Source organism: Fukomys damarensis, unplaced genomic scaffold, assembly GCF_012274545.1.
Source record: "Fukomys damarensis isolate Sample0158 unplaced genomic scaffold, DMR_v1.0_HiC HiC_scaffold_29, whole genome shotgun sequence".
NCBI classification, from domain to species: domain Eukaryota; kingdom Metazoa; phylum Chordata; class Mammalia; order Rodentia; family Bathyergidae; genus Fukomys; species Fukomys damarensis.
Genome location: NW_022900941.1, coordinates 5,745,717 through 5,772,865, shown reverse-complemented (window position 1 = coordinate 5,772,865; position 27,149 = coordinate 5,745,717).

Below are 27,149 nucleotides of genomic sequence, written 5' to 3'. Positions count from 1 at the left end.
GGAATAACATGAAATCATTAAAAACGTGCTGCATCTGTATGTATTGACAGAAAAAGTTAAGCCTTATGTAAAAGGAGCAGCAGTAGTTCAGTACAAGTGACAACAGTTGTGGTCCAGTATGAATAACAACATCTTCTACGTGACTAGAAAAAAATTTTGCAAAGATGTAGCCAAAAAAAGTACCTATTAGAACAGAGAGAATGCCCAGGAGAAAATAGAGAACAGGCTTCAAGTAAAGTACTCCTTTTCCTCTACATTCTTCTGTCATTGGAATTCTTTTTTTTGGTACCGGGGATCGAACTCAGGTCCTTGTGCTTGCAAGGCAGGCTGGGGAACCACTGAGCTAAATCCCCAGCCCCACTGTCATTGGAATTCTTATTATAAGCCTGTATTTATTCTATAATTAAAATAAAATGTTCAACAGTTTGGAACCCAAATCCCCTAATGGTTAGTATTTACCAAGTTTGAGGAGTTCTCAACCTTGCAGAAAAAGATTTCCCAGAAAGTTTATTGAAAACACAGAGGATAGTATTTTTTCGGAACGGCCTTTGCTCTACAACCAGAATTGTTTTTTTTTTTTTTTTTTTTTTTTTTTTTTTTTTTTTTTTTTGTACCGGGCGTCGAACTCAGGTCCCTGGCACTAGAACCACTGAGCTAAACCTCTGGGTACAACCAGACTTTGAGACAGCATTGTTTACGATGATTATTAACTGCTTATAGAGAAGTATCACTGAGTTTCTATTTACTTATGTCATTGCATTTTACCAGAAATTTCTGCATGGCAATCCAAAATTTGTCTGGAAAGAATGACTGTATGTGTCTCTGTGAGTTCCTGAATTTAAAAACAGAAACTTTAAAATATATGCTGGCTTATTTGTCACTTCCTGTTGTGAGGTATGGACTAGGCAAAGTCTGAGATATTACATCTTAAACCTGTGTCTCTCCCCATGTTGCTGGAGGCCTACTGATATTTATTTGCAACATGAATTGTGGGTATGAACCAACAAGGGAATGATATTTCCCCCAGATATGTAACAATCGAAAAAGCAGCTTTTGATCATTTTGAAAAAACTGACATCTTTTGTCTCTATTAAATGTGTATATTTTTCGCTCTAAGGTCTTTTACTCTGTACTTGTAAGATTGACTACCAACAGCTCTTACTAGATGTATTTATTAAATTTAGGAGTTTCATTTTGTTACCAGAAATGTCATCACTGTGAAAAATAGCAAGAGATAATAAAATACAGATAGAACCAGCCTGATACCGACAATCTTGGAAATGATTCTTAAATTTGGAACCTGACCACATTTCAGTTCTCTTAATGATACTGGAAAGGTAAAATGCAGACTTTACTGGCCAAGGAAAATACTCACCCAGTTGTCACATAGTTGTGTGGCAGGTAGTTACCCCAAAACTTAGACTCGATACGTCAAAAAGTCTACTTGGAAAGGGAGCCAAAGAGCATTAGAGCACAGTGCTCCTAGACAGCACCTTCTCGTTTTGCCAATAATGAGTTAAAAACTCTACGTCTCTTGATATAGCTGAAAACATAAGAGTTTTCATTTATTTCAAAAGAGTCTGGCCTAAAAGAGCTACACTCAGGTGCAACACAAAAGCTCTATACGCAGTTTCTAACCTAAACTGCTTCTCTGTGACTGAAAGAGTTTGTTATAGGGATGCAATTTTATATAGACTTTTTTTTTTTAACTCGGGACCTTGCACTCGCGAGGCAGGCAGCGGCACCATTGAGCTAAATCCCTGGCTGGTAGACATTTCCTAAAGTACTAGTACACCACATCTATAATAGAGTGAAGAAGATTGTATTTAAGCTTGCATATTTTAGAGCTGCGCACACTGACATAGAGGGTAGGTGGCTTGCCTAGAGTCATAGAAAACTAGCTGAAGAATCTTCTGTCCCACAGTCTGTTTTTGTTGGAGCTGTGACAGTTTACTGGAATGATGCTTCAAGTTGAAAATCCACTGTAGACAGAGGAGAGAAGAAAAAGGTTTTACATGAGGAAAAACAAGGAAATTGGGGTAAAAGGTGAAATGGAAGCACAAAGGAGGAGGAAAGGCTAAATGAAAAATAGAAGCTAAAATTTAATTAAAGGAAAAATTTTAAGTGAAATTCAAACAATTACGCTTCTTAGGGTTGCTGTCATGGTGGATATGATAGTCATAAGCATCATTTTTTGCTTCCATAATTTACTTTAGAAAAAAGTATCAAGGTCCTCAGCAAGGAGAACACGCGGTGGTAATTTTGAATCAAACCAATGTCATCAAGTCTTTATAAATAATATTAAAAATTCAGTTTTTTTTTTATAACAGAAAAAAATCAAAAGGGCTGGGAACGCAGCTCTGTGGTACAGCATGTGGGACTTGAGCCTGAATCCCTGGCTTCCAACCCTAGTGACAATGATAGTTTTAGTGCTTGTGTGAACTGTGTTCCTGAAACAGTTAATTGGATCGTGTAAAGCGCTAAAATGCTGGAAGCAAGCAGAATAAGTGGACGAAGAATTGTGTGGCATAACAGACCGAAATTTGCTACCAGGGAATATCCAGTAGGCCGTTAGCATCAGTCTGTGATGTTTATGAAACGCAGATTAATGAATTCAGTTTATTATTATGTGGAAGTCAGTTCAGAGAGCTCTTACTGCAGAGACCCAATAACAACAGCTTGCCCTCTAGCACTGGAGGTCTGAGGTAGGGCTGGGAATGAAGTCCACGGAGAGACTTCCCCCAAAGCAATTTTTTAAAAGATGGATTTAAAAGACTCGTGTACAGGCTGATTCTGAATAAACTCTCCTCTCGGCAATGAAAGGAGAGTTTTGTCCTGTAGATAAAATTCCTCAGTGACGGCTGCCCATCTTCTATCAGCCGGCAGAGTAACTCAGGACACATGCGGACACTGCGAGGGCTCGAGTGTCACACTCTTTCATTGGACGTCGGTAAGTTGGGAGCCAAGCTTTACCAGTGCTCACCCCCTCATGGTAAAGGCAAAGTTGCAGGCAACTATAAGGTACTTGTCTGAAATTATTCTTTTGAACCATTGGGCGTGCCTGATGACCCAAAACATCATAAAAGTGAATTGAGAGTTTCTGAAGGAAACAGGAATCCAACGGTACTTTATAGAATCTGGTTACTATGTACAAGTATATGCATTTTGTATAGAGGTGTTTGTCAGTTTTTTAAATTAAACCTCACTATTTAACAATCCAAATAATCTAATCAGTAACTGTGGAGTATAATAATTTTATAAAATATGAATTAATATTCATTGAATGGAAAGTTTCCTGGTGTATGTGCCTTTGGGCTGAAAGGAAGCTTTTTAGGACTGTCGTTTAAAATAATTTGCCCACCATTGATCCTGCCCAGCCAACCACAGGGCATATTACCGAGGGAAAATAAAGCTTATTCAACACATACTGTTCCATTGTGTCTGAGTACAGTGCACACCTGCTAATAGAGATCTATAATTACTTTTGTGTGTTTGTATTTTCAAATATGTAGAAAGTAAAAAGAGGTGTTATGAAATTAAATTACAACGATCTTGCATTTTTTCCAGCTTTTCAATCAGAGATTTATTTATCTTGCTTCAGCTTCGTTTCAGGATCAAGCATCATTTCCTTCTGACTTGAAGGGTTCTCTTTAGTACTTCTCACAGATACAGAGTTAAAAAGTCCCGTTTTTTTCGTCTGAGACTTGGTTAATTTCTGTCTCATTGTTACTTCTTGTTTTTTGATCCGGTGTTTCTGGGGATCAAACCCAGGCAGGGCCTAGAGCATGCTGTTCAAGCGATGCAGCACTGAGCTACATCCTCAATCCTGGTTTATGGATTCCTTGATGATAGTTCTTTCTTTCAGCATTTTCAATCACTCACTCATTCATTTAGAACCTCCAACATTTTTTGCTCAAAAATCTCACTGCCTTTTTTAGGATCCCTTGTTCACAAAGAGTTACTTCTTTCTTGCTATGCCATGATTTTCTCAGTATTTGACTCTACATTTTGATTGTAATGAACCTCAATGTAGATATCTTTGTGTTTGTCCTACCTGATATTGTCACTTTAAAATTGGTTTCCTGATTTCCTTTAGCTATCATCCATTTTTTTAGCTATTTGAACATATATGACAGTTTCTGTAAAGGTTTTAGTTAGCAGGTTTGATAAATAGGTTTCATCAGGAATGATTAGTGACTTTTTTGTACATTTGAATGGGCAATATTTTATTATTGCTTGTTATGACCTATGGTGATGGTTAGTTGTGGTGTGGGTTGGATTTTTTCTTCTATTTCTTTCTCTTTTTTTTGCAGAAAATTGTTCATTTAGGAAAACAGACACTTTTCTTATGGAAAAAGTCTTTGCACATGGACTTTATTTCTGGGCAGGCTGCACTGATTAACCTGATGTATTCCGAGTCCTGAGATCAGACTAAAGTGAAACTGGAAACATTTTCAGATCTTTTCTGAGCATGTGCACCGGTTAGGCCTATAAGTGTGCTCTTTTCAATTCCTTTTATACATGGCAGCTTTTATATGTACTATTTTTTCAAGAGTCTTCTTGTGTGTGCCTCCTCTGTGTCTCTTGCCCCTGGTGTTGGTGGCTCTCTAGTTACCCTTTCATAGCCATTGATCACTCTATTTCCCTGTCTGGATCTGTTAGGTTCAAAGAGAACTACGCACATTCAGTCAATGACAGACAGGTTAGAACATTGCAAATTATGTCTGATCTACTCCTTGCAGCATGAGGGAAAGAGCTAAGAAGTGGGCTATTGCATACTGTAGACCAAGATTCAACTGCACAAAACAGCAGGGTGGATGAAATGTCGTTCGATTCCCTATCATTCTTGTGGTGGCTTTTTCTTAATTAGCCTTTTGCTCAACTGCTATAAAACTTTGCTTTCCAGAGCTCCTACAAAGTCAATTCATACTGGTTTGAGTCATATTTCATTTACATCTTTTTTGGGTAAAGGGTTTAAAGTTTCCTTGGCAGCTACTTTGCTGACATGCATTTTTCATAACAATGGTGCTTCTCTGAAAAGAAGATCTTCCTAGAAAAGAATCAGCCTTGAAGACAAGAGATAAACAATGCCAGTCCCCGTCATCCTTTCATCCTTTCAGCCTTTCTTTGCCCTATCTGCCATCACTGTTCTTTTGCCCAGTGGCTACTATGTAAGTCAAAGCTTTATATATATGATACTAGGTCTCAGTTCTTAGGAAATAAGGAATTATAAGCAACAATTTATCAAAAAGCACTCTGTCGTTGGTGCGTGTGTGTACATAATATAAACATGTGTCTCAATTCCTACCAATAGCATCAACTGAGTTTCCACAAATAATACCTAGGAACGTAGAATGACATGATTCATCTGGTATTTAATAAATATTGACTTGATCAGCGTCTACTAAGCACCAGATGAATGACCAGATATTGTCCTAAAGACTAAGCATTCAATGATAAACAGAATGAAATTAGCATTTAAAAATTATTGCAGATTAATGATGGTAGAGTGATCTCAACACAATTTTATAAGTGCCTTGTGAGACAAATATACAGGCGGTAGAGGTGGGGGATAAGAAGAAAGTCACTATATTCTCCCTCCATATGTCATGTCTGGAGGGGAAAGAGATATTGCATTACGGGAGAAGAAAATACCTGAGACAATTTGAATCTAATATGGAACATAAATAATAGTGATTATGTTGTTGTGTTTTTGTTTTTGTTTGGAACAGAGCATAGCCATGAGTTCTATAGGCCAAAAAGTAACTGGGTAAGTTGCATTTTTGTGACATCCTTATTGAATCTGAAGGGATTCCTTCATCCCACAAGTGTTTATTGAGTTGTTACTTGGTTTCAGGCATTGCCCTAAGTTCTGGAAATGAAGTGGCAGAAAATCAAAAGTTTCCAGGCTTGTAAAAGGCAAAGTCTGATTGAATAGGATATAAACATTAGTCACAAGATTCTCCTTTGATAATCAGGAAGGGTTTTGCCGAAGATGTAATTATTGAATGACATCTTGTGAAAAATGAGGACAACAGCAGTGTGGATATGGAAGAGAAGATTATCTCGGACTGAGGATATCCCAAGGATGACAACTTTGTAATGGAGAACATTTGCATAATTAAAGGAATAACCAAAATTCCAGTGTCTGGGTAGCAGAAGCAAATGAGTCACTGAGGTAAATAGATCATATAATGTTTTGCTATCTGTGGTAAGATTTTAAATTGTAAGTCTAAAAGTTATAAAAGTGCCATAGAACTACAAAACCAAATGGAGAACTGGCAGTGACCAGACGATATAGATGAAGTCCACATGACAAAGAATGAGCACCCAGAATTAATTTTGAATTTTATGTGAGAAAATCCACAGTATCTTATGAAGAGCAAGGATAATTACAATGCTGGCAAGACATTGATACCTTCACATACACACACACAAACACACACACAGACACACACACGCACACATACACACACACGAACACATACACAAACACACACATACACACACAAACACACATACACACACAAACACACACACATGCACACAGACACACAGACACACACAAATGCTCACAAATGCTTCTATATCATATTTGCCTGAAAATAAAACCTGAATTGAAAATAAGCCCTAGAATGTTCTTAATATAAATTCTACCCCAAATTAAGCATCAATTAAAATCATCAGACAGAAGCATTTAACGTGTCCATTGCAACACTAAATGGATATGTTTTATTATAAAATAAAAATATTAAAATATAATTAATATATAAGTGAATATTAGTATTAACATTATACTTAAATGATAATATAGAATATAATTGAGTTTGTGTAGCTACCCAAGCAGGCAGTTTTGGATGAGAAGTAACTACCTTTGTATAAAGATTAATTCAAGACAGTGTTGAATGGCCAGAGTGCAGACACAACAGACAAATTACATGTTCGCCTGATGACAAACAGACGTGGTTATCTCTGAAATGAATTTTCACAATTTCATAACTCGTATGTTGTAAACGACATACTAAATACACTCATGTGAAATACAGAAATGTTTTCTAAATTTTGGTGCCTGAAACTTTTCACCACTTTTGCGTAGAGCACCAGTCTTTGTTTTTCATTTTTTGTTTGTTTGCTTGCGGTACCAGGGAATGAACTCAGGACTTTGCATTTGTGAGGCAGGAGCAGTACTATTGAGCTAAATCTCTAGCCTAGAACACCATTCTTAGCTCTCATGTTTTATGTTGATACTCCTGTCTCATAAGTCTTCACGTAACACTTGATTGAGTGGAAACTTTGTGAAGCATAGCCTGCAATAGGTCATGACTTAGGTGAAGAATTCATGGGATGAAATCACTGGCAGCCATGTTACCAGTGCATGAAGACCAGGTTTCATGGACAAGAAATGTTCACTTAAGGAGAGCTATATTGTTGGATATGAGAGATTGGAGCCTGTGGTTCTACAGGAAACAGAGTAACAAGAAATACAGGCTGGAATTCAGGGAATTTCAGAGTTACAATGAGATTCCAGAAGATACTATGACCTCATTTGAATACAGACAATAGTATGACTGTCTTCTACATGTGAATAAATTAATAAATGTAATTGTACGTGAAAAGTAAGACATCCCCCAAATATAAGCTGTGTTGCATCTTTTGAAGCAAAAATTCATATAAGGTGTCATTTTGGGGGAAAGTACACATACAGAGTTCATTAAAAAAAATCTATACACACTTCAGCAGTTCATCGTACTAATGTCTGAAAGCAAATGGTCACCACTTTGAGCACCTCTTGTAGTTGTAGAGGCCAAATGTATTAATCTCATGATGCTTCAATAGGTTTAGTATTAAAATATTTATTTTCCTGATATATACATCTTTTGGCAGAAAGTGAATGTATATATATATAAATATATATATATGTAATATATTTATGTATATACTACCCCACAAAATGACTAAAATATGACTTGATAAAAGAGCTTTTAATTCCCTAAGTAGCTGAGGGCTCTAAAGCTTTCTTGAAACTTAAAACTTCATGCAGCCTTAAATGATGATAGTGTATGCACTACACAAGTAAGCTTAGCTTCAAAGCAAGTCTCTAACTGCACCATTCAATTAAACAGCTGCCCACTGCCTTCTTGGGTGGAGAAGTCTCCAGGCTAGGGTTGGTTTTTCAGTGCATCCAAGTGAGAAACGTCACCCGCTTGAGGAATGAAGCAGTGTGTCCTTCCCATAGACATAGGACACCCGTAATCAGGGTTCCTGCCAATAAAGTGAAAATTTTGTCATTAAAAGGTCCAAAAATCATTTCTTATATAAGTTAGTCTTATTTTCGTTGCTCTTTTTTTTTTTTTTTTCTGGATCTAGTAGAATTTAGGAGATGTTAATATTGTTAGTGCTGTGACATCTACAACTCTGCCATGGACTTAGTATGGCAAAAATCGTACAGTGTGAGGGGTGGGGCGATGCATTGGAGTGATTCTGTGAACACAGAACGGACGGGACCTACGAAGGGCGGTAAAGAATATAAAAGGAAAGTGATACATTCCTTATGCTAGTTAGAAGGAAAGGAAGGTGTCTGCTGACAGTGGAGCAATAACGCACCCATGCTGGGCCTTGGAATACCGCCCACAAGCCCGGGGACAAGGTAGAAGGAAGTGTGAGACATCACAGGTCACATAAAGGTACTTGGATTTCTTTACCTAGCATCACACCGGGGCAGCAGACGCACACTGCTCCCAACACAGCCACCCTCTTGTTGCCTTTGCAGAGCTCATTTGTAGCTCTTGAAAGCAGTGTTGACCAATCAGAGTCTGGGAAATGTCGGACTGGTGTTTTCTAGAAATACAGGGCGGTTTTTATTCTCTTCAAGGATGGGGAGTCCCTCAGCACAGACTCTCACCAAGGCTATTTACCCTAACTTGTTAATTTGGGTTTTTTTTTCCCTAAATATTGGATTTATTAATTAAAGCACACATACTTCTAGCATTTATTGAGGGCTGAAAGTGCATATTTTAACTAAGAATTCTAATTTTTTTTGCAAGTTGTATGCCTCTTTTTGCTTGTCATTCATATCGATAGGAGAGATTATAAAATATATATAGCTTGGGTGCTAGTTTAGCAGCAGTTATCAATTGCTGGGCCATATGCAAATATATTCGTTAAGATGTTTGCAGAGTTAGATTTCCATCTGCTGTTCTAGTGTCTCTGGTGCAGTGCATTTATTTAGATTTATTTTTAATTTTACTGCATCAGAGAGAAACAGAGAGATTTTGTTTACTTTCCTAAAATATATAAACAAGATAATATGTAGACTTGGAGCACTGGCACTGGGAGAGAACTAAGAGGAGAGGGAGAGAGGAGAAGAAGAGGGAGAAGCGTTATGACTGTGCTCCACATGACTTACTGTATCTAATGTTTGGTTGCCCCCTGGCAGGGTCTTGGAAAATGACAGGTGATGAGGCCCCAAATTAATCGAGTGGTTTAGTCCGTCAGAAACTCCACAACTGGGTGGGGCCTAGCTGAAGAGAATGGGTGGAGCAGCAGGATCTGGAAGACCGTGAGCTGCCTCCAGCCTCTTCCTCCCGGGATTTCCTGCTTTCTGCTTCCCAGGGCTAGGAGTTGCTGAACTCTGCCCTGCCACAAAGTTCTTCCGCCTCATCTTGAGCTCAGAGCTGGCCACAAACTGCCAAGTTTCAAATCATGAGGCAAAATAAATCTTTTTGCCTTTAAATTGTTTTTCGTGGGTATTTTCTCACAATAGAGAGCTGATTAACTCAGGAAGGAAGAAAGGAAGGAAGGGAGGGAGGGAGCGGAGAGGGAGGGGCAAAGGATAAAAATGAAGAGGGCAAAAATTAGAGTGTTTTATCATCCTTTGTGCACTTACTAATTTTCAGCGTAGCAATTAGCAGAATACCTTTTATGTGTAGAACATCCTAGAAATGTTTCTCCACTGACTGCAGGGAAACAGGACAGCCTGATAAAAGACAGTCACAACCTGCTACCAATAAACAGAAAGAAAAACTTGATGTGCTGCGGCCGCATTTCTCCCTTGCTTTCCGTTTTCAGTGCGTACACTTCTTCAAGGCTGTGGCGGATTTGCCCACTTTCCTAATTCTTACTGCTGTCATCCTCTCCTAGGCTTTTGCTTAGGATCAGCCTCAGAGAAATATCCAAACAACCCTTTTGTCTTAAAATCAAATTCATCTTCCTTAAAGTCAGTCAATACAGGCCTACTCAAAAAGAGAAATACAAATAAAGAAGTCTTAAGATCCTCAAGTATATACAGAAAAATTTGAGTCTTTGTATTCTTCATATTCTGACTGTCCCACAAAACTTGCCCACCAAATTTTCTCATTGACTTCTTATTCTGATGAAATACATGAGCTCAGGATATAGTTAGAAAGAAAGAAAGAAAGAGAGAGAGAAAGAAAGAAAGAAAGAAAGAAAGAAAGAGAAAGAGAGAGAGGAAGGAAGGAAGGAAGGAGAGAGATCATGTCTTGAGATCACGCCACCTTGACCCAAGTAACTATATTCTTTGTACCACAATTTTCCCAGGGAAGGAGGGTAGATGAAAAGTGTCCCTTTGTTATAGGATTCTTCCAGTGATTTAGTACTATAAAATGCCTGGTTTCTTGGGTTCAAAGCCCAGCCTCTCCTTATTTACACATAAGTCATGAAGAAGAACAGGAGTTATGACTTGTTTGGAAATAAAGACTTTATGAGAGACTTTTAAAGTGTATAAACAGTCCCAAGTCAGACATATGCCCCCCAAAATATGTGAGAAGACTTTTAACGTTTACCCAGGGCTGAATTCAAATCTCATCATATTCTTTGCTAGTTTGTGAAGATTTTCCCTTGGAAATCTGCAAAATCTGGGAGAAATGGCTGTTTTCATATTGCACAGTGCAAGATTATTAAGTGTGCAAAGAAATAAAAACATATGTCCCATTCAAATTAAAAGTAAATAAATCTCCAGACACCACCCATAAAGAAACATAGGAATAGAACTTCCTAGACAGATACTTCAAAACACTTTAAAACTGCTGAAATAAACCCTACACTATGAATGAAAGTATATCTTGAAAACAAAAATTAAAATGAGAATACTAACAAAAGAAAGATTATAGAGAACACCAGAAATGCCGAGGCTAAGAAGCATAACCAAATTGAAAAATTCATGAGAGAGATTTAACAATAGACTTAAATATGTAGAGGAAAATATTTACAAAAATCTGAATTCAAAACATTTGACATTAACTCTAAGAACAGAAACAAACATGGATAAATAAATATAAGCAGAGATGTGTGAGACACTATCAAGCTGACCAATACGTATGTATGTAATATGTAGGACTCAAAGGGAAATAGACAGATACTATTTTTAAAAATCAGTGTCTCAAAATCCTAAATCCAAAGAATAACACAAAGATATAAGCATAAAAGGCTTAATAAAATCCAGGTAAGATAAATTCAAGAAGCCAAAAATGTAACAATTCAAGCAACTGAAAGTCAGACATAAATAATCTGTTTTTTTTTAAATTTTTTATTCAGATTTTGTTTTATTTGCATGTTTGCAGTTCAGGCAGAGAACAATGGTCTTGGCAAAAGAATCTTGAAAGCAATAGAAAATTATGACCTAACAGGGATCTCTGAGTGGATTATCAGCAGATTTCTCAGAAAAAAAAAAAAAAAAGTGGTGGTTAGAAAGCAATGACTATGTATTTAAAGTAGAAAAGGAAGAAAAAACTGTAAGGCAATAATACTACTTCTGACAAAGGTTCCTTTAAAAAATCAGAGAGAAATCCAGACATTCCACATAAACAAAAGTTAATGTGAAGGGACATACATATCCTAGTTCACTAATGTCCAGAAGAAAAAGACAGAATATAAATAAGGAAATGCAGGGCTTAAAACACATCATACCCTATTATATGGGACAATATACCGAACAAAATTCAACATTCTTTCTATATTAAAAACACCCAGCACATTGAGAATAAAAGTATCCTTACCAAAATAAAGGCTATCTTTGAAATCACACAGCTAATGTGCTCAGCATTTAAAGACAATAACATTTCTGCGAAGATCAGAAACCAGTGCACTGCACACTTCGCTGAATACAAATACAAATTTTTAGCAAGAAACAAGATGATTATTTCCATTTTCAGAGAGCATAATCTTAGATAACTCTAAAGGTTTTATCCAAATGAAAAGTAGTAAAAGTAAGAAGTGAAATTTTCACAAGATACAGAATATCAAATCGACATACAGAAATCAGTTCCTCTATTTTATATCTCAGCAATGAACAATTTAAAAAAACACAACCAAAGAAGAATGAAACATTAAAAAAGAAAACAACCAAAGAGACTAAGGTTTTATGGGCTGAAAATTTAGTAATAATAAGAAATAAAAATAAAACGTGAAATAAAATTATTAAGGAATAGGATTGCATGCCATGTTAATGGACTGAAATACAACTGTTAAAATGTCAAAGCTGTCAATTGATTCAGTGCTATAGCTTTCAAAATTCCTACAATGCATTTGGCAACACTAGAAAAACCCAATCTAAAGTTTTTATAGAACATCAAAGAACTCTGGGTAGCCAACACAATAACGAAAAACAGGAAAAGGATTGGAAATCTTACAACTCCTAACTTCCAAAATTATTACCAAGCTACCTTGTTTGAAGCAAGGTGGAGTTGGTATAACCACAGACCAGTGGTAAAAAATATTCCACAAATAAATTCTCACAGCTATGGAAAAAAAAAAATGATGCTTGGCATGTCCCTTCCGTGATGGAAAGAAATATTTGTTTTATAAAAGTGCTGCTGATGGAAGCGGATACTTACATGGAAAAGGACTAGGCCAGGCCTCTCTTCCTTGTAAAAACATTAACTCAAAATGAATCATATAATTAACACCGTGAAGTCTTTGTACTGGGTGCCGTGGAGGCACAGGGAAGAGCTTCACGACACTGACTTGGCAGTCCCTTCTTGGACAAGACACAAGAATTATCCAAAACAAAGGTAAAAACATAAAAATTGGTTTTCATCAAAATTGAAAGCATTGTCCCCCAAAGGTCACCACCAACACCACAAAAAGATCACCCATGGAAATTCAGCAAATATTTGTATGGAATTGCTATCCCGATTATACAGAAAATTCTGCCAACAGAAACAAAACCACCAATATAATTCAATTTGAAAATGAACAGAGGACTTGGATAATCATGCACGCATAGGAAAACGTTGTTCACCATTGCTAATCATTGCAGAGGCACAAATGCAAACTACAAATGTCCACCTCACACCTAGTAGGGTAGGTCCTATTTATCAGAAAAAGAAAATAAATCAAAGTAAGCAAACAAAGCCAAAATGAAAGAAAACAAAGATGGGAGGAGGAAAAAGAAGGGAGAAAGAGAAAGGCAGGGAGAGAGGGCAAAGGAAGGAAAAGGAAAGAGAAGAGGAAGTGCAAGGGAAAGACAGAAAGAAAGACAGGAAGAGAAGGAGAGAGGGAGCGAAAGGGAGAGGGGCGGATGGAAGGGAAGAGGAGGAACAGAAAGAAGGAAAGAGGGAAGGAAGAAAGACAAACTGAATGAAAAGGAGGAGAAAAAGAAGAGAAGGATCTGGAGGGCAGGGAGAGCAGGGGAGAGCAGAGAAGGCGAGGGAGGTGAGTCGTCATACAGGAAGCTGGGATCAGGGAATGGAGAAGCTGGAACCCTTGTACGTGTGTTGCTAGAGCGGAATGTAAAATGACGGAGTTGCTATGGGAACCTGTATGTTAGTTCCTCATACCATTGATCTTCGGTTTATCACACCATCCAGCAATTCCGGTGCTAGCTACATAGCTAAAGAACTGGAAGGAGAGACTTGAGGAATTTTTCATACGTGTTTGTAACAGGATGCTATTTAACATTCAAAAGACAGAAACAAGCCTAGCACCCACCGGCAAGTTAATGGATAAACGAAATGATGGGATTTTATGCACTTCAAAATGTGACGATTCTGATAGTGTGCTACAACGTGCAAAAACCCCGAAGAAATTATGCTAAGTCACAAAGGGACATGTATGATTCCCTTTATAGAAGAAAATTCGAGTAGAAAAATCCTGTAAGAAAGAACACAGAATGCTGGTCGCCAGGGGCTGGCCAGAGAGGAAAGCAGGAGTTAGTGTATAAAAGATGTTGTGTTTCAGTTTGGAAAGATGAAAATATACTAGGTGATATGAGGAGGAAATTGAACATTAACAAAGTATTCAACCTCACTGAATTGTACTCTTGAAACCAGTAAAAGCGATGCCTCTGAGATTAGGTATATTTTATCATAAAAAATACCACAGTCCAGAAAGTTAACCACTTTAGCAGTAATCTGAGGAGCTGTGAAATCAACGCCTTCTTCAGAGATTCAGGTATGCAAGACGAGAGAACAAGAAGTGGAGGAAGAACTTCTCATCTCAGTATTATTCAAACTGTTACAAACACAGCATATCAGATCAATAATTGCTAACTCACAAGGCTTACGTTTGAGATTCCTACTATACGTATTAAATTTTCAAAAAGGAAGAGATGGGGGAAATGTAAAGAGAGAAAGAGAGAGAGAGAGAGAGAGAGAGAGAGAGAGAGAGAGAGAGAGAGAGATTTTAAGTTTTTAAATGCCAACGTTGCACATATCCAGCAGAGAGGTGGCCCAGGTGAGGGTGGAGAGGCATTGCGGCCTCTGCCAGCCTGAGGTCCAGCTCATTTCCCACTCTGTTGTCCTCTTCTCTGGGGCTGTCACCACAACAAGCAGCCTTTCCCCGAGGGAGTAGATAACATGTATTGAGTGTACTCATCAATTTGTCTGTCCTCAGACACTCTTTAGCATCCATGTCTCGCTCAGTCCCTTCGCAGCTCTCTCTGACTCTCACCAGCTAAAGGTGTAAGCTCTAAACTGACAATTTTAAAAAGGTTTCTGAAGTCTTTTAATGTGAAAAAGGCTCAGCTGAGCCCTATCCTGGGCTTATGCAGGCAGCTTTGAGGGGTTAATCAGAAGTGACGCAAAGAAACAGTTTTTTCAAGTATTTATAGTTTAAAGGGTCATTGTGTAAAAGTAGCCAAATTAAACTTCCAGAAGCAAAATGTAGTCACGAAGAGAGCTACACTGTTATTCATTCATTCTACAGCCACTTACAAAGACATTTTAAACTTAGTCTGCCTATTCTTTTGTCTATTAATAAAGCAAATGATAGAACTCCATTTATGGTTGATGCTTATCTAAAAGATTTTTGAAATATGCTGATGAGGCTATTGTGGAGAGGACCTTAGCAATCCTGCCCTTGCCTGCTTCAGAAAAAACAATGTCAAGACTGTCAATAGGACCCTTTGAAATGATTCCCAGAAGGTGCACATTCTGGCTTTCTACAGTTGCTTTTATTCAGCAGTATTTTCAGTAGTCCTCTCACACCACCTTGCCCACCAGAATTAGTATAAGTTGCGTTTCTTAGTTATGCACTTCCTGCTTAGATCCACAGATCTCTGGGGTTATTTACACGCTTGAATCTCGAAGAAAAATTCCCTCTTCCCTTTCCATTATATTTTTTCCCATCGCATGTCAAAATTCTGAAGCAAACTGGAGACAGTTTGAGCTGAGATACTATTCTACTTTGCACTAAGATTTTGGATTGGTTTTTCACATCATCTGCTATCCTTCCTGTACTCTTGATGTCTAATTTGCTAATTCGTGCAAATATAGTTCCTACCAATATACAGTACTTGAAAATGTATGCATACTTCAAGAAGAGAGGTAGAGAATCTAATCTCTTTGTAAATGAGGTTAGAGATAGCGCAAATTAGAGATCTGTAGAGATGGAAAAACCTTCACAGGGTGAAATGTCAAAGTTGGCCCCTTTTCGTAGAATTCCGTAGAATTCAAATTCCATAGACTTTGACTGGTAGTTTTGCAGTCGTACTACTTAAGACTTTTACCACTGATGCCTGTGTAACTTTAGAATATTGCTATCTTCCCTGTCACTCATTTTCTTTATCTATAAAACAAAGTCTTAATAGTCACTGCATTAAAATATCTGCTATAACACTTACAAAGTTATGACCAGTGAGTTAACACATACAAGTGACTGAAAGTATGTGTAAAGAAACAGCCACTTGATAATTTTAGTTATAACAATCAAATAAAATTTTTAAATTAGTTTTATAGGTACACAATATAATGACATTCATCATTGGAAGTTTGCACCCTTACATAATCCATCTTGGATCTTACTTTCCCCACTCCCCTGCCCTCCCTTCAATCCCTCCCTTCCTATCTACAAAGACTTTGTTTCCATTTTTCATATTAATTCTATTCCCTTCTTTGCTTTCCCCTACCCCTCCCACTCTCCCTCCTTTAAATTAAAGTAGTCTTGGTTCACAATGGAAAATCGTTACTTAATTGCTTCACTGTAGAGAGACTCAGATTCCTTATATTCAAACTAGAGACAAGAAGGTGATGTGAGGAGTCCATGAGGAGAATAAAGCTTTCGCCACAGTGATGGGCATGTGGTGTTGAATACCTTCTGACACGTGTGGCGGTAATACCTTTAAAATAAGAGATAGAAATAAAGTCAACACGGAATAAATGTTAGCTCCTGCTTTCCCGATCAGCCTAACCTTACCCACCCAATGCATTTAGTTGATATAAAAGATGTGACAATAAAAAGAAAAGGAAATAACATGAGCAACATTAGGTAGGTTTTGTGCTTCAAAACCAACTCACCTTTAAAATAGAAAATGTAATGGTTCCACTGATGAACCATCATCTTGCTGTGTGCTGGAGTCTTAGAAACCCTCAGTTCTGTCGTAATTATTATTTTCAGTTTTCTGATAAGGAAGCCAGGCTCAGTGAACTCACCTAGACACAGCAAGTCCATGAATACTAGTGGATATGAAAACAAGACAGTTTGTACACTTTATGGCAACTGCCCCTAAACCAAAGCAAATGGACTCCTGTCAAAGTTGTGCATATGAAGGATTCTATGAATTTATATTCATTTTCAGACTCCATAGCCTCTTTCTTCAAATTATTTTCAAATACCGAGACTGCCTAAAATAAAAGAAGAGTTGACTTCTTTTCTAAAATACAGCAGAACACTAGGAATCCAACTGAACTATTTAATGAAATGGTGACTAGGAAAAGCCCACAGAAACATTTTGTGTGGGTAATTATCTCTGGAACAGCCAGCTTTCCATAAGCAAACAGACTGATTGCTGATAATAAACTGCTGACAAGCTCAGAGAAAATTATACCTGCCGAAAAACTCTTAAAGACTCTTAGACTAGACTGTGCCACTCTTTGAAATATCTGAGTTTGAAGAAAATAGCAGGATACACATCATGTCTTTTCTTTGTAACACTGAGATCTGTTTGAGAGTGCATAGTGTTGAAATTTTTGACATTATCTTTCATGTATTAAGGACTATACATTAAAATTTTGGCAATTGAAAAATTAGAGCCATAGTGATGAAAATGTCCTCTTTTATTAAAAATAAATTTGTAAAATGTGAAAATTTTATATTTTAATAAAATAAATATAATTTTATAAAAATTTGTAAAAGCCTCTTCGGAAACAATTTCTGCCTTGTCTTTGAGCTTCACAATTTTCCTTTGAATTAAAGTACTGGATAAAGAAGATGTGGTTCTTCTATAAAATGGAGTACCACTGAGCCATAAAGAATGAGAAATTAGAGTCATTCCTAGGAAAAATGGATGCATATTGACCCCATACTCTTAAGTCAAATAAATAAGACATACATGTGTAAATACCAAATAGTTTCTCTGGTGTGAAAAGCTAAAAGTGTAAATTATATACAAATTGTATAACTAATAATGTGAAATAGGAAGAAAAGTGCTAAAGGTGTAGGGGAGGCAGGAAGGGTAGGGGAAAGGAAATAAGGGGCAATAAAACATATGATAAAATGAAAAAATGGAAACAAAGTCTTTGTAAATAGGGGAGGATGAAGCGGGTGAAGGGAGGGCAGGGGTACTGGGAAAAAATGAGAACCAAGACCTGTCATGTAAAGGCACAAGATCTCAATGATGAACGTAACTGTAGTGTATCCCTAAAATGTACCAATAAACTCAATAATAAAAATAAATAAATAAAACTATCCAACCGTAGGGGGGGAAATAAATTGTGAAGTTCCAAGATTAAGTTTTTACTATTTATGCTGAATTTTATGAGCCTCTTCAGCAACTGTGATTCGGGGACTACTCCCATTGATCCTGATGAGTTGTGGCTCCACTGACCACCAACAAAATTTAGTTCAGCCACAGGCCGTGATGGCTCGTATGTCAGGCACCAGTTAATCCATAATCAGTGATTCAGGGTTGAATAAAATGGCATCTTTATCCTCAGGAAACTGGGTACAGGGTCTAGTGGAGCCTCTAGGAGAAATAAATGAAGATCTTCCTTTCACCCGACACACGCTGCAGCCAAGGGAGTGTGTGTAGACCGGTTGTGCACTCGCTCTCAGCTGCCGAGAGCACCTGGCACTCCTCTCCGCTGTCACATCATCACTCTTCACCCTTTGGTGCTTTAGTCCGGATGTAGGTCTCAGATAAAGTTATCACGGCAGCCAAGAAATTTAGCTCAATTGATACGCGCTCAAGCCACAGTATAGAACTTATAGAACATACTGCTGAAATTGTAGTGAAGTGGAGTGACTCATATCACGGCCGTGGAGTCTAGATAATCTTCCCTCGATCCATTTCTGACTTGCACATCTTCCCAGTCGCATTACGGTCCCGTATTCATCCCTGGAACAGCAGAGTTTCAGTTTGTGCCGATTCTACAAATTATGTGTGTCAGCTCCGTGCCAGTCATCCCTTCAGATAAGCCCTGCTTTTAGGCCCTTCCTTTTAACAGTCAACAGTCTACACCGAAAACGTGGAGATGTGGACAGATTAAACTGCCACAACCTAAACAACTTCAAGCTCAGTAGTAGACTTTTCTACAGTTAAAGAAAATCTTACTTCCAAAATTTAGACTCCAGATTTTAGCAGCTCCCCGCTTCTCTGCGTTTGTCTTCTCACTCAACTTCTCTGCGCCAGTATCTGTTTATTTCTGATGCACATTATTTATTTCCATACTAATTTTGTTTCTTTTTATAGTGAGGAGATAATTTAAGCACTGAACTTTGCATCTTGTCCCCCAAACTTGTTTAATGTTATTTCTAAAAGAAAGAGAAACTACGCTTATTGATTTTAAGATGAGATGATTTCACTCTCTCCAATGTAAGAAACAGCAAATGATTTATTGAGGAAGTCACATATACCCTTCACTTCCCAGATGTCCTCTGTGTTGTTCGTGAATCAGATTCGTATTTTAAGCTCTCCTGATCTTCTGTTCCAGTTAATATGTCTCTGCACACACTACTCAGGGAAGGCAGAGGAGGCTACACACGAGAAGGGAGCATACACTGTACATTTTGTCGAAGCAGCAGAAAGAAAAAGGCAGAATTCTATGAGGGGAAAAAAACAGGCTTTCCAGTGAGGTTCTCTTAATCACTTACTATATAAAGTTGGTATAAATCATTTGGCAGTTCTGAGCCTCGGTATCGTCATCTGCCAAGCTGACTTCATACGTCACAGGAATGTTGGGAGAATTAAATGAAGTAAGAAATCAAAACACATTTATGCCTCTTCCTTCCATGCACAGTAGGCAGGGTTATGAATGAAAAAGAAAAAATGGCACAGAATGGAAAGTGTTTCCCATGCCCATTTTTCATACATAAGGAGGAAATTCAAGTTGCCGTAGAGCCTGGGTGTTATGTTTCAGTCACTGTTCAAGCTACTTGCTTTCATTTCCAGTGAACAACGACACACTAGCTGTGTTCCTGGCATCTGTAAAGTTTACACTTTATCATTTGCCCAAAATGCACATGCCCTGCTGGACACATTTAGACCTAGAAAGGTCCAGGAACTGAATGCTCCGTACCTTCGCCTTCTGTCTCCACCTCCCTACCTTCCAGACTCGAGAGAGGGTCCTGATTGGGCACATTGTTCAAAGTCAATAAACCTATTAAAAATCCACACTTCCCACCACTTTTTCTATCAGTCATTTCCTCCTCCCTAATCACCCCAGGCTCAGGTATCAGACAACTAGGGGTAACCCCTGTGCCCCAGAGCCCACTGAGTATTCAAATTAGCCAATCCAAATCTATTGACCTGTCCTCACAGAATTCTTCCCAGTAAAATAACAAAAACACAAGCAAGGCTCCTGACTCTACTCTCCTGTCACCATTTTGCATTCTTATTCAGCCTGGATCCTCTGAGAGCCCTGTAGGATGTAATGTACTCCACCTTCTTGGGAAGAGTAATAAACTCTCCCTTCACTGATGAGCATCTCTTCATCGATTGGCCTTACTAGTCACTATTAGTACATGTCTTAGATACTTTCCTCATTGTTGAGACAAAATAGCCAACATCCACAAGTTAAAGATGGCAAGGCTTATTTTAGCTCACAGTTTCTAGAGGTATCAATCCATAGTTAGGTGGATGCAAAGGCAGCACTCAGAGGGTTACACCAGGGGAGAAGCAGTCCATGGAAGATCAGGCAGAAGAAGCAAGCAGCTAACCTCACTTTCCCTTTAATCCCATTCGGGCTACAAGCCTTTTGGGCGGTACCACTCACACGCAGAGTGGGTCGTCCCTTATCCATACCCAGAACTATACTAAAGTAAGTTACCCATAATCCCAGTAAAAGCATGAGATTGGTCTATTGGTATCTGATTCACTTCACTCATATTCAAAACTCAATATTTGACTGCTCATTGGGCCTCAATTTCATTATATTTATTATTTAAAGTATGTAACAGACAGATAAACTCTCATAAAAGTCAAGGCCAGTAGAAAGACAAAAATTTAACTCTTTCATTTAGAAAATATTTAGAAAATTGGCACAAGGAAGAGTCAGAAGTGACAAGGAGTTCACAAGTCAAGGGCAGCTCCCTTTGGAGCGATGCCCAAGCTGAGAGCAAAGCATGAGTAGGAGCATCCCAGTGGTCCGAAGAGAACGCTCTACTTTCTGGGTATCTGGCTGCCTGGAGACCAGCAAAGGCCTTCACTGTCTCTCTTTCCCTGCCCATGGTCTTCAACATTGTGGTCTGCAAATATGTAGCAAAATGAAAACTTTTGCAAAGGCTTAGCCCATGCATGTCTTTTAAGAAGCCATATAACTGCCCTCAGTTAGTATGGTTTTCATTTTACTCTTATAATAGCCACATTTATACTGATGAGCAGCCCATAAGTCATGGTCCATGCTCAGTCTGTCCCTAAATTAAAAATATTCAAGTAACAGTAATATGATATACTAAAATATTTGAAGATGGAGTTAAATGGAAGCATAGGACAATATTTCCTCTTGCGATACCCTCAAGAGATGTGACAGTGCATGTCATATATGTTCAGTGTGCAGGCAACAGAACATCATTGCTTGTTCATTGGTTAACACTCACTAAGCAGGGTCTAAGGTAACAGGTCCACAGAACTTACGATAGGAGAAACTCCTCAGGTGAAGGCTTTCTTAGCACAAACAACAGTGTTGAAAAAAGAGATGAAAGATAGCCACACCGGACAGCTGTTCATCAGAGATACTCAGGGAACCACCAGGGAAGGGAATTCTATCGGACGAGAAGAGCCCTGTTGGGCTTTCTAAAGGAAAAGGATCCAGAAAGGAGCCTCAGAGGGTTGATCGGCATTATTCACACTGAGATTCCTGATATGTCTAACACCCACATAGGGAAGACAGGAGGAGAATACAGGTGGCTGAAGTTTTGTGTAATTTTGCAGTCAGAATCTCAGAGCTGGAGAACAGCTTGTTCTTTGTTTGATAGAAGAGGATTTTCAGAGACCCACAGAGGGCAAGTTGCTTGCTAAGCACTGCACAACTAATTAGCTCCTTAGCCAGAACTAGACTCTGCCCCCTGACTTCACAGTATGTGGCAGGCGCCAGGTGATGCAGGAAAGCCAAAGAGCTGTAGCAAAATATCGAGGTATTTCAGGGACACATTCTCCTCTCGGCTTCTCTTTCAAGTCTTTACGTGCCAGATTTGTTTAGAAGAGTTTCACTTTCCTGTGGCCTTGTAACTTCAAAGGTTATACTGCAGCTGACCTCACAGGACAGGTCCCTGTTGACCAAGTGCATGGCTGAGGAAGCCAACCACCTGCAGGGCTTGTTCAGGAGAGAAATCCAAACTTCAAAGTAAGGTTAGAAGAATCTTATAAAAGGCCAGAAAAGTAGTTAACACATTTTCTGTCTGATTTACTAGTTTCTTTGGTTATTCTTTCCATAATGTATGTCAGAATAATATAGGAATAGAGGAGTATAAAGGCAATGTGTCGTGTGTGTGTGTGTGTGTGTGTGTGCATGTGTGCGTGTGTTTTCTTTATTGATTTTGTACTTAGGGAGCCCTTGTGGGCCTGCAACAACCATACATTTATTAGTTATGTCTTCAGAAGAGTTAAATCAAGCTCCTTGAATGGTACATGATTGTTCCTTACTTAAAAGGCCCTTCTATTAACCTGCCAATGCATTAACTTCAAAAATAAAATTGAATGCTTACTGTATTTCAATAGCATGCTACCATTTGAGAGTTACTATGGTGCTTACTCATTAAGAGTTTAGCGAATCTATCTGAAGGTTGAGGAGAAAAAAATAAAACAAAAGCCAGTGAGTCTGTGATAGAAGTCCTCCTATCCTGGCCAGCTATGGCTGGGCTTAATGCTATAACCTGTTAAGGTTTGACTCAAGTGTCTACTCCCCTTTTCTAGGCCCAACCTTCCCCGATGAGCTATGTGCTCTTAGTCTTTGCTCTGACATTTTCTGTACTTATATTAATTACAGGAATAATTAACCTATCAGACCACAAACACAGAATTATGGATTTTCTACACTAACAGACTGTAAACATTTGAAGGTCAAAGACTTCATTTTACTTATGTTTACATCCTGGATATAAGGATGATTCAACACTGCAATGTGTGTTTATATTAAAGATTATGTTACACTACAAGACCCATTGTTATTAATCCCCCTTAAAATATTTCCTTCCCTGTAAACACACCTATCCCATTGTTTTTGCTACTTTTTGAAATGGTTGGGGGAGTTTTTTTTTGTTTTGTTTTTTTTGTGACTGTTTTGAGGTGTGCTGCTGTGGCTGCCTTGAGGTTCTCAATGGACTTAACTGCTGTCAAATCAAAACCTTACTATGGGTACTCAACCACCTTACTCGCCAGGTCTGGTACTGTGACTTCTTGCTCTTCCCCAACATAAGGTAAGCGTGTTGGATCAGTTCAGGACATTGAGGCAGCTACAACAGTACAACTACAGATAAAACAAGAGGACTTTCTGGACTGCTTCAGAAAGTGGCGAATGTGATGCAGGAAGTGCTTTCAGTGTGCCGAAGAGGGGTATTTTGAGGGGGGATGATGGAAACGGGTCTTTACTGTAATAATGTTTAAAATTGAAACAAACGGCATTTTTATCATATCATGTGTAAGAATGTAGAAAATTGTAGTTGTCCACATAAGGTTGAAATGAAGACCACTAAACACATGCGAAAATACCTCTGTATTTACATGGTGAGTAGGTTGGGAGTAGTTACATGCACATTATTTCCATCCAACAACATTTTGAGCATGACATGGAGTACTCAACGGGTTTCTTGAAGTGAGAATGAATAGAAGGTACAAGGAGGAGAAAATATTACTTGTGGCCAGTATTAAAGAAATAAGGCATCAATGTTACCTAAAAGAAGTTTATAGACAATGATGACATGCTGGTGATACAGGAAAAACCAAACTCCCAACCTGATAAACGTCAGAGGTGCAGAGTTTGTGTTCTTGCCACATTGAGGAGGGAAGTCGCCAACCAAGGGAGGAGGTTAGGAGAGTTTCAGTGGAAATAAGGACAAGACCAGCTCCTGGATATGCAGGAGGGGTCTCGAGTGCGTGATTGCCAAGGTGCTTTGTCAAGGATGTTTTGTACAGAAAAATCAGTGTGGGTACAATGGGGGTCAAACTACAACCAACCTATAGCATTGCAAGAGTAGCTGCTTATGTAATATTGATCCAGTAGGGAAAGGAGTGACACAGCAAGGGTACGTGATAGAATAAAGGCATTATGGGGAAGGAAGGGCAGTATGTGTCCAGATGTCTGATGGCCCACTGGACCAGGTGGTGCTAATTACAGAATATTCTCAAGTTGTTATGTATACATAGGGAGGCTGAAGGCCCAACTATTGCTTTCCATCTTAAGAACTGGTTCTCTTCAGATTTGCCTCCAGCCATAGTTCTGATGTCTTCATTCTGTGCTGACTTCCTCGAGGGCCTAATCCCTCTGTGACTATATTAATTTCTAACTTGGCTTCCTATAATATTAGTTGTGACTTGTAAGATTCTGAACTTTTGTTAAGGTTAGAGGAAAGTAGTGGGGATCTCAAATGGAAGACATGTTATACAAAAACACATTAGTGAGAATAAACTTTAAAAAGAAGTTGAAAAGAATGCTGCTATTGTAGGCATGCAAGTCTGTCAGACCTACACAAGATTCACAAGTCACCATTTATAGGCCTTTAAGGGTCCCTAGAAAGAAACACCTTATAAACACAAATTAGTATTTTAACTTCAGTTGACCAAGAACAGACATGGCCTGGTGAGGGAATGACAAGCTTCTAGAACAATCTTAAGAAGAAATTATTGCTCTATATTCCTTACTAGCCCTAACTGGAGACACAAATTTGCTTATAACAGAGTTTTCATTCTCTAAAAGATTTAGCAATACACAAAAATATCAGCTATAATTTTTAGGCAATATAAAACACTATATAAATTCTTGTGAAAGGGACCTAATTAGACCCTGACATTTTATCCCAGACATATAACTTCTGTTAAAGTAGGTTAAAGATATTTATTACCTGAAAGATTCAGATCTTTCCTATCCAGCATCTGATTCTGGTGTCTACAAGGACAAGAGAGACAGTTCCTCTCGAAAAACCAGCATTTTCCTTGGAAGCAGATACATTTCCTTTCAAAGGTCTGATGCTTGTCTTTCTGTCGTGGAAGCTGTCTTTGTCCCTCTACTCCTTGCTGGGACACAATACCCAACACCAGCAATTTCAGGAAGAAAAAGTTTATTTTGGCATACATTTCAGAAGTTTCAGTCCATGTTCAGTAGACTTAAACACAGCAGCAGCCTGCAGAAGGGCCTGGGCAGAGGAAAGCTACTCAGTCCAGGCATCCAGAAAGCAGAGGATGAAGGAGAAGCTGCTTCTTCTGACCAGACCCAACCTCCCAGCTGGCTATAACCCCCGGAATCCAGTAACCTGCCAAGTACAAGAGACTTTGGAACCATTTCAGACCTAAATAACAGCATTTCTGAATTTGAGGTTCCTCTTTAAACACCAACCATGACAGACCCACTTCGGAGGATTGTTTTAAGAGTGAAAGAAAAAAATTTAAATAAAATACTGAACATAGTATCTAGACTATCTGGGACATCCATAAAATTTGTTACTAATCAGAAGTTTTTTATGAACTGCCCCTCATTCCTTTATTCAGTCATTTAAATAATGATTATGTGATAGCTGTGATCTACTTCCATTGCTAGGGAGAGGGAGAAAAAAGAGATCAATTATGAAAAAGTAAAATATATTCATTCTAATATGAATAATCATTCCTGGGGAGGAGGATAAAGCAGAGAAAGGGACAGTGCAGGTCACAGGCACAAGCGTAAAATTTACATAAGGCATTCAGGCAGCGAGTGGGTAGATATCGGTCATGTGCTCAGGCTTCCAAGGGGAAGGAGGGAGTCACCACAGTGTCAGAAAGACAACATTGCAGTTTGAGGGAAAAGTAAGTGCAGTGGCCCTGAGGTGGAGTTGGCTTGATGCTGTCCAAGAATGATAAGGAAAATGTCATGCAAAGAATTCAGGCATCCACGGAGAGCTGAGGATGGGCTCAGAGGATCAGTGGGACCAGCTATTAGTAAAAAAACAAAAAAACTCAACAACATAATAGTTCTGGCATTACTTCTGAGTGACACTGAAGAATACAGAGAATTGAACACCGGACAGATGATATTTTTAACAGGGCGACTCCGGAGCCCCCGAGAGAACTGAGCGAGGGCAGAAAGAGCAACCTGAGGCCCAGGATAGCGGTTGGGTTGGGACTGAGTGGAGGCCAGACTCTGGATATGCAGCAGTTGCATTTGATGTGGAGTTTGAAAGGAGAGAAATATCGAGAAGAATGCAAGCTCTGTGGCCTCAGCCAGTCTAGGGATGGAGTAACCGCCAGGCCAAGGAAAGAGCTGTTGTGTCCTCCTGCAGCCCTGTGCTTCTGTAAGAGAGTGGAGCCTTCCCGACAGGCCGTGCTTTATCTGCACCCTGCCTGCCTCGCCAACACATCCAGACATAACCACCAGTCTTCTGTAGCCAGTGGTCAATAAAGACAAGAGCAAGAAAGCAACTGACTTCCTCAATGGAATCTCAGTGTCACCGTCCTACGTCAGGTCGTTCATATACATCACTGCATTCAGCGTTGGAGAGTTCTTGTGATGTTGGTTTTATTATTTAACAACGTGGAGACTCTGCTTGGCTTAATTTCTCTAAAATTATCTAAAATTGTCAGTGACCTCTGGCATCCAAAACAGAATGTTAGTATTAAAATTCACTCCATATTTTAGCATCCAAATTTCTAATGTGGAGCCTAAAGAATCTGAACTTTTATTATGGAAATACTGTAATTTTTACTGTGCACTAAAATTGTAGAATGACTTTTTCCAAGCATAACTGACTGATTGATAGTGGGAAAGAATTAAGGTGAAAGAAAAAATATTCTCCAGGTTAACTATAATTGTACTCCATTATTACTATAGTTCTAGCTATTTTTTGATTAATGTTTAAATTTAATGAGAAAGGGAGAGCACAGGTGAGAGGCACAAGAGTAAAATTTACATAATGCATTCAGGCAGTGAGTGGGTACATGCTGGCCCTGTGTGTTTCTATGTAAATTCTTAGGCAGATCTCTGCATAGGTCCTTACTTTACAACAAGCAAAATGTGTCAATAAAGTCTGTAAAATTGCTCCCCCAATGAAGTGGCCTAATATAAACAAGGCTG